The following is a 13,620-nucleotide window of genomic DNA, read 5'->3' on the forward strand; positions in this document are numbered from 1 at the left end:
TGCAACTTTTAACATGAAAAATCCAATGAGGAGAAGAAAAGCAAAGCCAAAGAGTCCATCCCAAAATCCGACAAACAAGCAAAATGAACAAAAAGCATTGAATTCAATTCTTTCTGATTTTAGAAACTGCATTAAAGAAGGGGTGCACCGGTCCTGGAGATACTGCAATACCAGGTCAATGCGTGGAGTGGACAGAGCAAGCTCTTTTTCCATCTCCCTGTTCTAAAAATCCATTTAATATATGGTCCCCAGATAGGGGACGTATCAGATATTAAACTGATAAGAACAGATACTACACTTGATCTTAGCCAAAAGGCCGAGAAGCGATAACCAGAATTGGTTTCCGACTACGGTGCCACCCAAGGATTCTGAAAAGTCCATTTGTGGAGATGGCCACCTGGACTCCCGTTAAGAAGACATGCTGTCAACCTCTAGATCCCTCACATGCCTGCACTTTTCGGCTTGCTGCTGCTGCAATCCACGCGTTTTAGATCTGCATAACTCCACCTCTTTTAGCACAGTACCCTCAACCCCCGGCTGTTCCCACCCGCCTCAACACCGTTGGAAGGGAGGAGAACCAATTAAGGCGGGGGGGGGGGGGGGTGGAACGAGCAGCTGTCTACCCTTAGCAGGAGGGTTGCTGATTAATTACCTCTCCTGCTGCTGCTGCTGCTGGCTGTCCAGCAGCAGACTGAAGGTGGCTGCTGCTGTGCGCAGGTATATAAAGGCTCAGAGCCTATTATGACACGCGCAGCCAGCGTTCCATTGCCACATTCCGTCTACTGCAGGCGGGATACCTGGATGGCTGAATGTCACTGAGAAGCTCACAGAGACCGCCATAAGCAACAGTTTAAAAGAATGCCACAGACTAATCAACCAAACTTTTTGGGTTGGTTTCTCTTTTATAGTCTGCAGGCATTAAATGAAAGAAGTCAGTGTTCCAGCAGAGGGAGACAACGTTTCAGAAAAGGCATTGTAGCAAACCAAAAAATAAATTTTAAGCGCAGCAGAGTAACCAGCTCACATACCTGTTAGCTCAGGTGAGTTTAAAAGGCTGCTGTTGATAACAAGGGCATTTGCTAAATAGATGGTGTGTGTGCAACAATATACTGAAAGGTCAATTATATTGTGCAGCTTATCTCACCACCTGTAGTTATTTAGGTGAAAGCTCCAAAATGCTTGCCTAATATGTCTGTTTATCCAAAAGGAAGTATAGAGGGAGAGCTAGATAGATAGCATTGCATTACATTACATTACATGGCAATGCAATGCACAGTTGCTGAAGTTGAACCAAAATGAGCTTGTCATCTGGCTTCTGCAACTTTTAACATGAAAAATCCAATGAGGAGAAGAAAAGCAAAGCCAAAGAGTCCATCCCAAAATCCGACAAACAAGCAAAATGAACAAAAAGCATTGAATTCAATTCTTTCTGATTTTAGAAACTGCATTAAAGAAGGGGTGCACCGGTCCTGGAGATACTGCAATACCAGGTCAATGCGTGGAGTGGACAGAGCAAGCTCTTTTTCCATCTCCCTGTTCTAAAAATCCATTTAATATATGGTCCCCAGATAGGGGACGTATCAGATATTAAACTGATAAGAACAGATACTACACTTGATCTTAGCCAAAAGGCCGAGAAGCGATAACCAGAATTGGTTTCCGACTACGGTGCCACCCAAGGATTCTGAAAAGTCCATTTGTGGAGATGGCCACCTGGACTCCCGTTAAGAAGACATGCTGTCAACCTCTAGATCCCTCACATGCCTGCACTTTTCGGCTTGCTGCTGCTGCAATCCACGCGTTTTAGATCTGCATAACTCCACCTCTTTTAGCACAGTACCCTCAACCCCCGGCTGTTCCCACCCGCCTCAACACCGTTGGAAGGGAGGAGAACCAATTAAGGCGGGGGGGGGGGTGGAACGAGCAGCTGTCTACCCTTAGCAGGAGGGTTGCTGATTAATTACCTCTCCTGCTGCTGCTGCTGCTGGCTGTCCAGCAGCAGACTGAAGGTGGCTGCTGCTGTGCGCAGGTATATAAAGGCTCAGAGCCTATTATGACACGCGCAGCCAGCGTTCCATTGCCACATTCCGTCTACTGCAGGCGGGATACCTGGATGGCTGAATGTCACTGAGAAGCTCACAGAGACCGCCATAAGCAACAGTTTAAAAGAATGCCACAGACTAATCAACCAAACTTTTTGGGTTGGTTTCTCTTTTATAGTCTGCAGGCATTAAATGAAAGAAGTCAGTGTTCCAGCAGAGGGAGACAACGTTTCAGAAAAGGCATTGTAGCAAACCAAAAAAGAAATTTTAAGCGCAGCAGAGTAACCAGCTCACATACCTGTTAGCTCAGGTGAGTTTAAAAGGCTGCTGTTGATAACAAGGGCATTTGCTAAATAGATGGTGTGTGTGCAACAATATACTGAAAGGTCAATTATATTGTGCAGCTTATCTCACCACCTGTAGTTATTTAGGTGAAAGCTCCAAAATGCTTGCCTAATATGTCTGTTTATCCAAAAGGAAGTATAGAGGGAGAGCTAGATAGATAGCATTGCATTACATTACATTACATGGCAATGCAATGCACAGTTGCTGAAGTTGAACCAAAATGAGCTTGTCATCTGGCTTCTGCAACTTTTAACATGAAAAATCCAATGAGGAGAAGAAAAGCAAAGCCAAAGAGTCCATCCCAAAATCCGACAAACAAGCAAAATGAACAAAAAGCATTGAATTCAATTCTTTCTGATTTTAGAAACTGCATTAAAGAAGGGGTGCACCGGTCCTGGAGATACTGCAATACCAGGTCAATGCGTGGAGTGGACAGAGCAAGCTCTTTTTCCATCTCCCTGTTCTAAAAATCCATTTAATATATGGTCCCCAGATAGGGGACGTATCAGATATTAAACTGATAAGAACAGATACTACACTTGATCTTAGCCAAAAGGCCGAGAAGCGATAACCAGAATTGGTTTCCGACTACGGTGCCACCCAAGGATTCTGAAAAGTCCATTTGTGGAGATGGCCACCTGGACTCCCGTTAAGAAGACATGCTGTCAACCTCTAGATCCCTCACATGCCTGCACTTTTCGGCTTGCTGCTGCTGCAATCCACGCGTTTTAGATCTGCATAACTCCACTTCTTTTAGCACAGTACCCTCAACCCCCGGCTGTTCCCACCCGCCTCAACACCGTTGGAAGGGAGGAGAACCAATTAAGGCGGGGGGGGGGTGGAACGAGCAGCTGTCTACCCTTAGAAGGAGGGTTGCTGATTAATTACCTCTCCTGCTGCTGCTGGCTGTCCAGCAGCAGACTGAAGGTGGCTGCTGCTGTGCGCAGGTATATAAAGGCTCAGAGCCTATTATGACACGCGCAGCCAGCGTTCCATTGCCACATTCCGTCTACTGCAGGCGGGATACCTGGATGGCTGAATGTCACTGAGAAGCTCACAGAGACCGCCATAAGCAACAGTTTAAAAGAATGCCACAGACTAATCAACCAAACTTTTTGGGTTGGTTTCTCTTTTATAGTCTGCAGGCATTAAATGAAAGAAGTCAGTGTTCCAGCAGAGGGAGACAACGTTTTAGAAAAGGCATTGTAGCAAACCAAAAAAGAAATTTTAAGCGCAGCAGAGTAACCAGCTCACATACCTGTTAGCTCAGGTGAGTTTAAAAGGCTGCTGTTGATAACAAGGGCATTTGCTAAATAGATGGTGTGTGTGCAACAATATACTGAAAGGTCAATTATATTGTGCAGCTTATCTCACCACCTGTAGTTATTTAGGAGAAAGCTCCAAAATGCTTGCCTAATATGTCTGTTTATCCAAAAGGAAGTATAGAGGTAGAGCTAGATAGATAGCATTGCATTACATTACATTACATGGCAATGCAATGCACAGTTGCTGAAGTTGAACCAAAATGAGCTTGTCATCTGGCTTCTGCAACTTTTAACATGAAAAATCCAATGAGGAGAAGAAAAGCAAAGCCAAAGAGTCCATCCCAAAATCCGACAAACAAGCAAAATGAACAAAAAGCATTGAATTCAATTCTTTCTGATTTTAGAAACTGCATTAAAGAAGGGGTGCACCGGTCCTGGAGATACTGCAATACCAGGTCAATGCGTGGAGTGGACAGAGCAAGCTCTTTTTCCATCTCCCTGTTCTAAAAATCCATTTAATATATGGTCCCCAGATAGGGGACGTATCAGATATTAAACTGATAAGAGCAGATACTACACTTGATCTTAGCCAAAAGGCCGAGAAGCGATAACCAGAATTGGTTTCCGACTACGGTGCCACCCAAGGATTCTGAAAAGTCCATTTGTGGAGATGGCCACCTGGACTCCCGTTAAGAAGACATGCTGTCAACCTCTAGATCCCTCACATGCCTGCACTTTTCGGCTTGCTGCTGCTGCAATCCACGCGTTTTAGATCTGCATAACTCCACCTCTTTTAGCACAGTACCCTCAACCCCCGGCTGTTCCCACCCGCCTCAACACCGTTGGAAGGGAGGAGAACCAATTAAGGCGGGGGGGGGGGGTGGAACGAGCAGCTGTCTACCCTTAGCAGGAGGGTTGCTGATTAATTAACTCTCCTGCTGCTGCTGCTGCTGGCTGTCCAGCAGCAGACTGAAGGTGGCTGCTGCTGTGCGCAGGTATATAAAGGCTCAGAGCCTATTATGACACGCGCAGCCAGCGTTCCATTGCCACATTCCGTCTACTGCAGGCGGGATACCTGGATGGCTGAATGTCACTGAGAAGCTCACAGAGACCGCCATAAGCAACAGTTTAAAAGAATGCCACAGACTAATCAACCAAACTTTTTGGGTTGGTTTCTCTTTTATAGTCTGCAGGCATTAAATGAAAGAAGTCAGTGTTCCAGCAGAGGGAGACAACGTTTCAGAAAAGGCATTGTAGCAAACCAAAAAATAAATTTTAAGCGCAGCAGAGTAACCAGCTCACATACCTGTTAGCTCAGGTGAGTTTAAAAGGCTGCTGTTGATAACAAGGGCATTTGCTAAATAGATGGTGTGTGTGCAACAATATACTGAAAGGTCAATTATATTGTGCAGCTTATCTCACCACCTGTAGTTATTTAGGTGAAAGCTCCAAAATGCTTGCCTAATATGTCTGTTTATCCAAAAGGAAGTATAGAGGGAGAGCTAGATAGATAGCATTGCATTACATTACATTACATGGCAATGCAATGCACAGTTGCTGAAGTTGAACCAAAATGAGCTTGTCATCTGGCTTCTGCAACTTTTAACATGAAAAATCCAATGAGGAGAAGAAAAGCAAAGCCAAAGAGTCCATCCCAAAATCCGACAAACAAGCAAAATGAACAAAAAGCATTGAATTCAATTCTTTCTGATTTTAGAAACTGCATTAAAGAAGGGGTGCACCGGTCCTGGAGATACTGCAATACCAGGTCAATGCGTGGAGTGGACAGAGCAAGCTCTTTTTCCATCTCCCTGTTCTAAAAATCCATTTAATATATGGTCCCCAGATAGGGGACGTATCAGATATTAAACTGATAAGAACAGATACTACACTTGATCTTAGCCAAAAGGCCGAGAAGCGATAACCAGAATTGGTTTCCGACTACGGTGCCACCCAAGGATTCTGAAAAGTCCATTTGTGGAGATGGCCACCTGGACTCCCGTTAAGAAGACATGCTGTCAACCTCTAGATCCCTCACATGCCTGCACTTTTCGGCTTGCTGCTGCTGCAATCCACGCGTTTTAGATCTGCATAACTCCACCTCTTTTAGCACAGTACCCTCAACCCCCGGCTGTTCCCACCCGCCTCAACACCGTTGGAAGGGAGGAGAACCAATTAAGGCGGGGGGGGGGGGTGGAACGAGCAGCTGTCTACCCTTAGCAGGAGGGTTGCTGATTAATTACCTCTCCTGCTGCTGCTGCTGCTGGCTGTCCAGCAGCAGACTGAAGGTGGCTGCTGCTGTGCGCAGGTATATAAAGGCTCAGAGCCTATTATGACACGCGCAGCCAGCGTTCCATTGCCACATTCCGTCTACTGCAGGCGGGATACCTGGATGGCTGAATGTCACTGAGAAGCTCACAGAGACCGCCATAAGCAACAGTTTAAAAGAATGCCACAGACTAATCAACCAAACTTTTTGGGTTGGTTTCTCTTTTATAGTCTGCAGGCATTAAATGAAAGAAGTCAGTGTTCCAGCAGAGGGAGACAACGTTTTAGAAAAGGCATTGTAGCAAACCAAAAAAGAAATTTTAAGCGCAGCAGAGTAACCAGCTCACATACCTGTTAGCTCAGGTGAGTTTAAAAGGCTGCTGTTGATAACAAGGGCATTTGCTAAATAGATGGTGTGTGTGCAACAATATACTGAAAGGTCAATTATATTGTGCAGCTTATCTCACCACCTGTAGTTATTTAGGTGAAAGCTCCAAAATGCTTGCCTAATATGTCTGTTTATCCAAAAGGAAGTATAGAGGTAGAGCTAGATAGATAGCATTGCATTACATTACATTACATGGCAATGCAATGCACAGTTGCTGAAGTTGAACCAAAATGAGCTTGTCATCTGGCTTCTGCAACTTTTAACATGAAAAATCCAATGAGGAGAAGAAAAGCAAAGCCAAAGAGTCCATCCCAAAATCCGACAAACAAGCAAAATGAACAAAAAGCATTGAATTCAATTCTTTCTGATTTTAGAAACTGCATTAAAGAAGGGGTGCACCGGTCCTGGAGATACTGCAATACCAGGTCAATGCGTGGAGTGGACAGAGCAAGCTCTTTTTCCATCTCCCTGTTCTAAAAATCCATTTAATATATGGTCCCCAGATAGGGGACGTATCAGATATTAAACTGATAAGAGCAGATACTACACTTGATCTTAGCCAAAAGGCCGAGAAGCGATAACCAGAATTGGTTTCCGACTACGGTGCCACCCAAGGATTCTGAAAAGTCCATTTGTGGAGATGGCCACCTGGACTCCCGTTAAGAAGACATGCTGTCAACCTCTAGATCACTCACATGCCTGCACTTTTCGGCTTGCTGCTGCTGCAATCCACGCGTTTTAGATCTGCATAACTCCACCTCTTTTAGCACAGTACCCTCAACCCCCAGCTGTTCCCACCCGCCTCAACACCGTTGGAAGGGAGGAGAACCAATTAAGGCGGGGGGGGGGGGTGGAACGAGCAGCTGTCTACCCTTAGCAGGAGGGTTGCTGATTAATTACCTCTCCTGCTGCTGCTGCTGCTGGCTGTCCAGCAGCAGACTGAAGGTGGCTGCTGCTGTGCGCAGGTATATAAAGGCTCAGAGCCTATTATGACACGCGCAGCCAGCGTTCCATTGGCACATTCCGTCTACTGCAGGCGGGATACCTGGATGGCTGAATGTCACTGAGAAGCTCACAGAGACCGCCATAAGCAACAGTTTAAAAGAATGCCACAGACTAATCAACCAAACTTTTTGGGTTGGTTTCTCTTTTATAGTCTGCAGGCATTAAATGAAAGAAGTCAGTGTTCCAGCAGAGGGAGACAACGTTTCAGAAAAGGCATTGTAGCAAACCAAAAAAGAAATTTTAAGCGCAGCAGAGTAACCAGCTCACATACCTGTTAGCTCAGGTGAGTTTAAAAGGCTGCTGTTGATAACAAGGGCATTTGCTAAATAGATGGTGTGTGTGCAACAATATACTGAAAGGTCAATTATATTGTGCAGCTTATCTCACCACCTGTAGTTATTTAGGTGAAAGCTCCAAAATGCTTGCCTAATATGTCTGTTTATCCAAAAGGAAGTATAGAGGGAGAGCTAGATAGATAGCATTGCATTACATTACATTACATGGCAATGCAATGCACAGTTGCTGAAGTTGAACCAAAATGAGCTTGTCATCTGGCTTCTGCAACTTTTAACATGAAAAATCCAATGAGGAGAAGAAAAGCAAAGCCAAAGAGTCCATCCCAAAATCCGACAAACAAGCAAAATGAACAAAAAGCATTGAATTCAATTCTTTCTGATTTTAGAAACTGCATTAAAGAAGGGGTGCACCGGTCCTGGAGATACTGCAATACCAGGTCAATGCGTGGAGTGGACAGAGCAAGCTCTTTTTCCATCTCCCTGTTCTAAAAATCCATTTAATATATGGTCCCCAGATAGGGGACGTATCAGATATTAAACTGATAAGAACAGATACTACACTTGATCTTAGCCAAAAGGCCGAGAAGCGATAACCAGAATTGGTTTCCGACTACGGTGCCACCCAAGGATTCTGAAAAGTCCATTTGTGGAGATGGCCACCTTGACTCCCGTTAAGAAGACATGCTGTCAACCTCTAGATCCCTCACATGCCTGCACTTTTCGGCTTGCTGCTGCTGCAATCCACGCGTTTTAGATCTGCATAACTCCACCTCTTTTAGCACAGTACCCTCAACCCCCGGCTGTTCCCACCCGCCTCAACACCGTTGGAAGGGAGGAGAACCAATTAAGGCGGGGGGGGGGGGGGTGGAACGAGCAGCTGTCTATCCTTAGCAGGAGGGTTGCTGATTAATTACCTCTCCTGCTGCTGCTGCTGCTGGCTGTCCAGCAGCAGACTGAAGGTGGCTGCTGCTGTGCGCAGGTATATAAAGGCTCAGAGCCTATTATGACACGCGCAGCCAGCGTTCCATTGCCACATTCCGTCTACTGCAGGCGGGATACCTGGATGGCTGAATGTCACTGAGAAGCTCACAGAGACCGCCATAAGCAACAGTTTAAAAGAATGCCACAGACTAATCAACCAAACTTTTTGGGTTGGTTTCTCTTTTATAGTCTGCAGGCATTAAATGAAAGAAGTCAGTGTTCCAGCAGAGGGAGACAACGTTTCAGAAAAGGCATTGTAGCAAACCAAAAAAGAAATTTTAAGCGCAGCAGAGTAACCAGCTCACATACCTGTTAGCTCAGGTGAGTTTAAAAGGCTGCTGTTGATAACAAGGGCATTTGCTAAATAGATGGTGTGTGTGCAACAATATACTGAAAGGTCAATTATATTGTGCAGCTTATCTCACCACCTGTAGTTATTTAGGTGAAAGCTCCAAAATGCTTGCCTAATATGTCTGTTTATCCAAAAGGAAGTATAGAGGGAGAGCTAGATAGATAGCATTGCATTACATTACATTACATGGCAATGCAATGCACAGTTGCTGAAGTTGAACCAAAATGAGCTTGTCATCTGGCTTCTGCAACTTTTAACATGAAAAATCCAATGAGGAGAAGAAAAGCAAAGCCAAAGAGTCCATCCCAAAATCCGACAAACAAGCAAAATGAACAAAAAGCATTGAATTCAATTCTTTCTGATTTTAGAAACTGCATTAAAGAAGGGGTGCACCGGTCCTGGAGATACTGCAATACCAGGTCAATGCGTGGAGTGGACAGAGCAAGCTCTTTTTCCATCTCCCTGTTCTAAAAATCCATTTAATATATGGTCCCCAGATAGGGGACGTATCAGATATTAAACTGATAAGAACAGATACTACACTTGATCTTAGCCAAAAGGCCGAGAAGCGATAACCAGAATTGGTTTCCGACTACGGTGCCACCCAAGGATTCTGAAAAGTCCATTTGTGGAGATGGCCACCTGGACTCCCGTTAAGAAGACATGCTGTCAACCTCTAGATCCCTCACATGCCTGCACTTTTCGGCTTGCTGCTGCTGCAATCCACGCGTTTTAGATCTGCATAACTCCACCTCTTTTAGCACAGTACCCTCAACCCCCGGCTGTTCCCACCCGCCTCAACACCGTTGGAAGGGAGGAGAACCAATTAAGGCGGGGGGGGGGGTGGAACGAGCAGCTGTCTACCCTTAGCAGGAGGGTTGCTGATTAATTACCTCTCCTGCTGCTGCTGCTGCTGGCTGTCCAGCAGCAGACTGAAGGTGGCTGCTGCTGTGCGCAGGTATATAAAGGCTCAGAGCCTATTATGACACGCGCAGCCAGCGTTCCATTGCCACATTCCGTCTACTGCAGGCGGGATACCTGGATGGCTGAATGTCACTGAGAAGCTCACAGAGACCGCCATAAGCAACAGTTTAAAAGAATGCCACAGACTAATCAACCAAACTTTTTGGGTTGGTTTCTCTTTTATAGTCTGCAGGCATTAAATGAAAGAAGTCAGTGTTCCAGCAGAGGGAGACAACGTTTCAGAAAAGGCATTGTAGCAAACCAAAAAAGAAATTTTAAGCGCAGCAGAGTAACCAGCTCACATACCTGTTAGCTCAGGTGAGTTTAAAAGGCTGCTGTTGATAACAAGGGCATTTGCTAAATAGATGGTGTGTGTGCAACAATATACTGAAAGGTCAATTATATTGTGCAGCTTATCTCACCACCTGTAGTTATTTAGGTGAAAGCTCCAAAATGCTTGCCTAATATGTCTGTTTATCCAAAAGGAAGTATAGAGGGAGAGCTAGATAGATAGCATTGCATTACATTACATTACATGGCAATGCAATGCACAGTTGCTGAAGTTGAACCAAAATGAGCTTGTCATCTGGCTTCTGCAACTTTTAACATGAAAAATCCAATGAGGAGAAGAAAAGCAAAGCCAAAGAGTCCATCCCAAAATCCGACAAACAAGCAAAATGAACAAAAAGCATTGAATTCAATTCTTTCTGATTTTAGAAACTGCATTAAAGAAGGGGTGCACCGGTCCTGGAGATACTGCAATACCAGGTCAACGCGTGGAGTGGACAGAGCAAGCTCTTTTTCCATCTCCCTGTTCTAAAAATCCATTTAATATATGGTCCCCAGATAGGGGACGTATCAGATATTAAACTGATAAGAACAGATACTACACTTGATCTTAGCCAAAAGGCCGAGAAGCGATAACCAGAATTGGTTTCCGACTACGGTGCCACCCAAGGATTCTGAAAAGTCCATTTGTGGAGATGGCCACCTGGACTCCCGTTAAGAAGACATGCTGTCAACCTCTAGATCCCTCACATGCCTCCACTTTTCAGCTTGCTGCTGCTGCAATCCACGCGTTTTAGATCTGCATAACTCCACCTCTTTTAGCACAGTACCCTCAACCCCCGGCTGTTCCCACCCGCCTCAACACCGTTGGAAGGGAGGAGAGCCAATTAAGGCGGGGGGGGGGGTGGAACGAGCAGCTGTCTACCCTTAGCAGGAGGGTTGCTGATTAATTACCTCTCCTGCTGCTGCTGCTGCTGGCTGTCCAGCAGCAAACTGAAGGTGGCTGCTGCTGTGCGCAGGTATATAAAGGCTCAGAGCCTATTATGACACGCGCAGTCAGCGTTCCATTGCCACATTCCGTCTACTGCAGGCGGGATACCTGGATGGCTGAATGTCACTGAGAAGCTCACAGAGACCGCCATAAGCAACAGTTTAAAAGAATGCCACAGACTAATCAACCAAACTTTTTGGGTTGGTTTCTCTTTTATAGTCTGCAGGCATTAAATGAAAGAAGTCAGTGTTCCAGCAGAGGGAGACAACGTTTCAGAAAAGGCATTGTAGCAAACCAAAAAAGAAATTTTAAGCGCAGCAGAGTAACCAGCTCACATACCTGTTAGCTCAGGTGAGTTTAAAAGGCTGCTGTTGATAACAAGGGCATTTGCTAAATAGATGGTGTGTGTGCAACAATATACTGAAAGGTCAATTATATTGTGCAGCTTATCTCACCACCTGTAGTTATTTAGGTGAAAGCTCCAAAATGCTTGCCTAATATGTCTGTTTATCCAAAAGGAAGTATAGAGGGAGAGCTAGATAGATAGCATTGCATTACATTACATTACATGGCAATGCAATGCACAGTTGCTGAAGTTGAACCAAAATGAGCTTGTCATCTGGCTTCTGCAACTTTTAACATGAAAAATCCAATGAGGAGAAGAAAAGCAAAGCCAAAGAGTCCATCCCAAAATCTGACAAACAAGCAAAATGAACAAAAAGCATTGAATTCAATTCTTTCTGATTTTAGAAACTGCATTAAAGAAGGGGTGCACCGGTCCTGGAGATACTGCAATACCAGGTCAATGCGTGGAGTGGACAGAGCAAGCTCTTTTTCCATCTCCCTGTTCTAAAAATCCATTTAATATATGGTCCCCAGATAGGGGACGTATCAGATATTAAACTGATAAGAACAGATACTACACTTGATCTTAGCCAAAAGGCCGAGAAGCGATAACCAGAATTGGTTTCCGACTACGGTGCCACCCAAGGATTCTGAAAAGTCCATTTGTGGAGATGGCCACCTGGACTCCCGTTAAGAAGACATGCTGTCAACCTCTAGATCCCTCACATGCCTGCACTTTTCGGCTTGCTGCTGCTGCAATCCACGCGTTTTAGATCTGCATAACTCCACCTCTTTTAGCTCAGTACCCTCAACCCCCGGCTGTTCCCACCCGCCTCAACACCGTTGGAAGGGAGGAGAACCAATTAAGGCGGGGGGGGGGTGGAACGAGCAGCTGTCTACCCTTAGCAGGAGGGTTGCTGATTAATTACCTCTCCTGCTGCTGCTGCTGCTGGCTGTCCAGCAGCAGACTGAAGGTGGCTGCTGCTGTGCGCAGGTATATAAAGGCTCAGAGCCTATTATGACACGCGCAGCCAGCGTTCCATTGCCACATTCCGTCTACTGCAGGCGGGATACCTGGATGGCTGAATGTCACTGAGAAGCTCACAGAGACCGCCATAAGCAACAGTTTAAAAGAATGCCACAGACTAATCAACCAAACTTTTTGGGTTGGTTTCTCTTTTATAGTCTGCAGGCATTAAATGAAAGAAGTCAGTGTTCCAGCAGAGGGAGACAACGTTTCAGAAAAGGCATTGTAGCAAACCAAAAAAGAAATTTTAAGCGCAGCAGAGTAACCAGCTCACATACCTGTTAGCTCAGGTGAGTTTAAAAGGCTGCTGTTGATAACAAGGGCATTTGCTAAATAGATGGTGTGTGTGCAACAATATACTGAAAGGTCAATTATATTGTGCAGCTTATCTCACCACCTGTAGTTATTTAGGTGAAAGCTCCAAAATGCTTGCCTAATATGTCTGTTTATCCAAAAGGAAGTATAGAGGGAGAGCTAGATAGATAGCATTGCATTACATTACATTACATGGCAATGCAATGCACAGTTGCTGAAGTTGAACCAAAATGAGCTTGTCATCTGGCTTCTGCAACTTTTAACATGAAAAATCCAATGAGGAGAAGAAAAGCAAAGCCAAAGAGTCCATCCCAAAATCTGACAAACAAGCAAAATGAACAAAAAGCATTGAATTCAATTCTTTCTGATTTTAGAAACTGCATTAAAGAAGGGGTGCACCGGTCCTGGAGATACTGCAATACCAGGTCAATGCGTGGAGTGGACAGAGCAAGCTCTTTTTCCATCTCCCTGTTCTAAAAATCCATTTAATATATGGTCCCCAGATAGGTGACATATCAGATATTAAACTGATAAGAACAGATACTACACTTGATCTTAGCCAAAAGGCCGAGAAGCGATAACCAGAATTGGTTTCCGACTACGGTGCCACCCAAGGATTCTGAAAAGTCCATTTGTGGAGATGGCCACCTGGACTCCCGTTAAGAAGACATGCTGTCAACCTCTAGATCCCTCACATGCCTGCACTTTTCGGCTTGCTGCTGCTGCAATCCACGCGTTTTAGATCTGCA

General features: G+C 45.0%; 11 non-coding genes across 11 annotated transcripts; all 11 read right to left on the bottom strand.

Annotated features, from left to right (window-relative positions):
- Positions 1-137: 137 nt before the first annotated feature.
- On the bottom strand, positions 138-328 carry LOC141190955 (U2 spliceosomal RNA). The gene has a single exon (XR_012264962.1). It is a non-coding gene; the product is annotated as a U2 spliceosomal RNA (small nuclear RNA).
- A 1,125-nt stretch (positions 329-1,453) lies between these two features.
- LOC141190956 (U2 spliceosomal RNA) lies at positions 1,454-1,644 on the bottom strand. The gene has a single exon (XR_012264963.1). It is a non-coding gene; the product is annotated as a U2 spliceosomal RNA (small nuclear RNA).
- Positions 1,645-2,765: 1,121 nt separating this feature from the next.
- On the bottom strand, positions 2,766-2,956 carry LOC141190957 (U2 spliceosomal RNA). Its single transcript, XR_012264964.1, has one exon. It is a non-coding gene; the product is annotated as a U2 spliceosomal RNA (small nuclear RNA).
- Positions 2,957-4,070: 1,114 nt separating this feature from the next.
- Positions 4,071-4,261, bottom strand: LOC141184913 (U2 spliceosomal RNA). The gene has a single exon (XR_012259624.1). It is a non-coding gene; the product is annotated as a U2 spliceosomal RNA (small nuclear RNA).
- A 1,122-nt stretch (positions 4,262-5,383) lies between these two features.
- Positions 5,384-5,574, bottom strand: LOC141190958 (U2 spliceosomal RNA). Its single transcript, XR_012264965.1, has one exon. It is a non-coding gene; the product is annotated as a U2 spliceosomal RNA (small nuclear RNA).
- Positions 5,575-6,696: 1,122 nt separating this feature from the next.
- Positions 6,697-6,887, bottom strand: LOC141184915 (U2 spliceosomal RNA). Its single transcript, XR_012259625.1, has one exon. It is a non-coding gene; the product is annotated as a U2 spliceosomal RNA (small nuclear RNA).
- A 1,122-nt stretch (positions 6,888-8,009) lies between these two features.
- Positions 8,010-8,200, bottom strand: LOC141190959 (U2 spliceosomal RNA). Its single transcript, XR_012264966.1, has one exon. It is a non-coding gene; the product is annotated as a U2 spliceosomal RNA (small nuclear RNA).
- Positions 8,201-9,324: 1,124 nt separating this feature from the next.
- Positions 9,325-9,515, bottom strand: LOC141190960 (U2 spliceosomal RNA). Its single transcript, XR_012264967.1, has one exon. It is a non-coding gene; the product is annotated as a U2 spliceosomal RNA (small nuclear RNA).
- Positions 9,516-10,636: 1,121 nt separating this feature from the next.
- On the bottom strand, positions 10,637-10,827 carry LOC141184267 (U2 spliceosomal RNA). The gene has a single exon (XR_012259038.1). It is a non-coding gene; the product is annotated as a U2 spliceosomal RNA (small nuclear RNA).
- Positions 10,828-11,948: 1,121 nt separating this feature from the next.
- On the bottom strand, positions 11,949-12,139 carry LOC141190961 (U2 spliceosomal RNA). The gene has a single exon (XR_012264968.1). It is a non-coding gene; the product is annotated as a U2 spliceosomal RNA (small nuclear RNA).
- A 1,120-nt stretch (positions 12,140-13,259) lies between these two features.
- LOC141185192 (U2 spliceosomal RNA) lies at positions 13,260-13,450 on the bottom strand. Its single transcript, XR_012259877.1, has one exon. It is a non-coding gene; the product is annotated as a U2 spliceosomal RNA (small nuclear RNA).
- Between the last annotated feature and the right edge of the window lie 170 nt (positions 13,451-13,620).

Source organism: Phyllobates terribilis, unplaced genomic scaffold (assembly GCF_046119375.1).
Source record: "Phyllobates terribilis strain yellow unplaced genomic scaffold, ASM4611937v1 Scaffold_40__1_contigs__length_11209783, whole genome shotgun sequence".
Taxonomy (NCBI): domain Eukaryota; kingdom Metazoa; phylum Chordata; class Amphibia; order Anura; family Dendrobatidae; genus Phyllobates; species Phyllobates terribilis.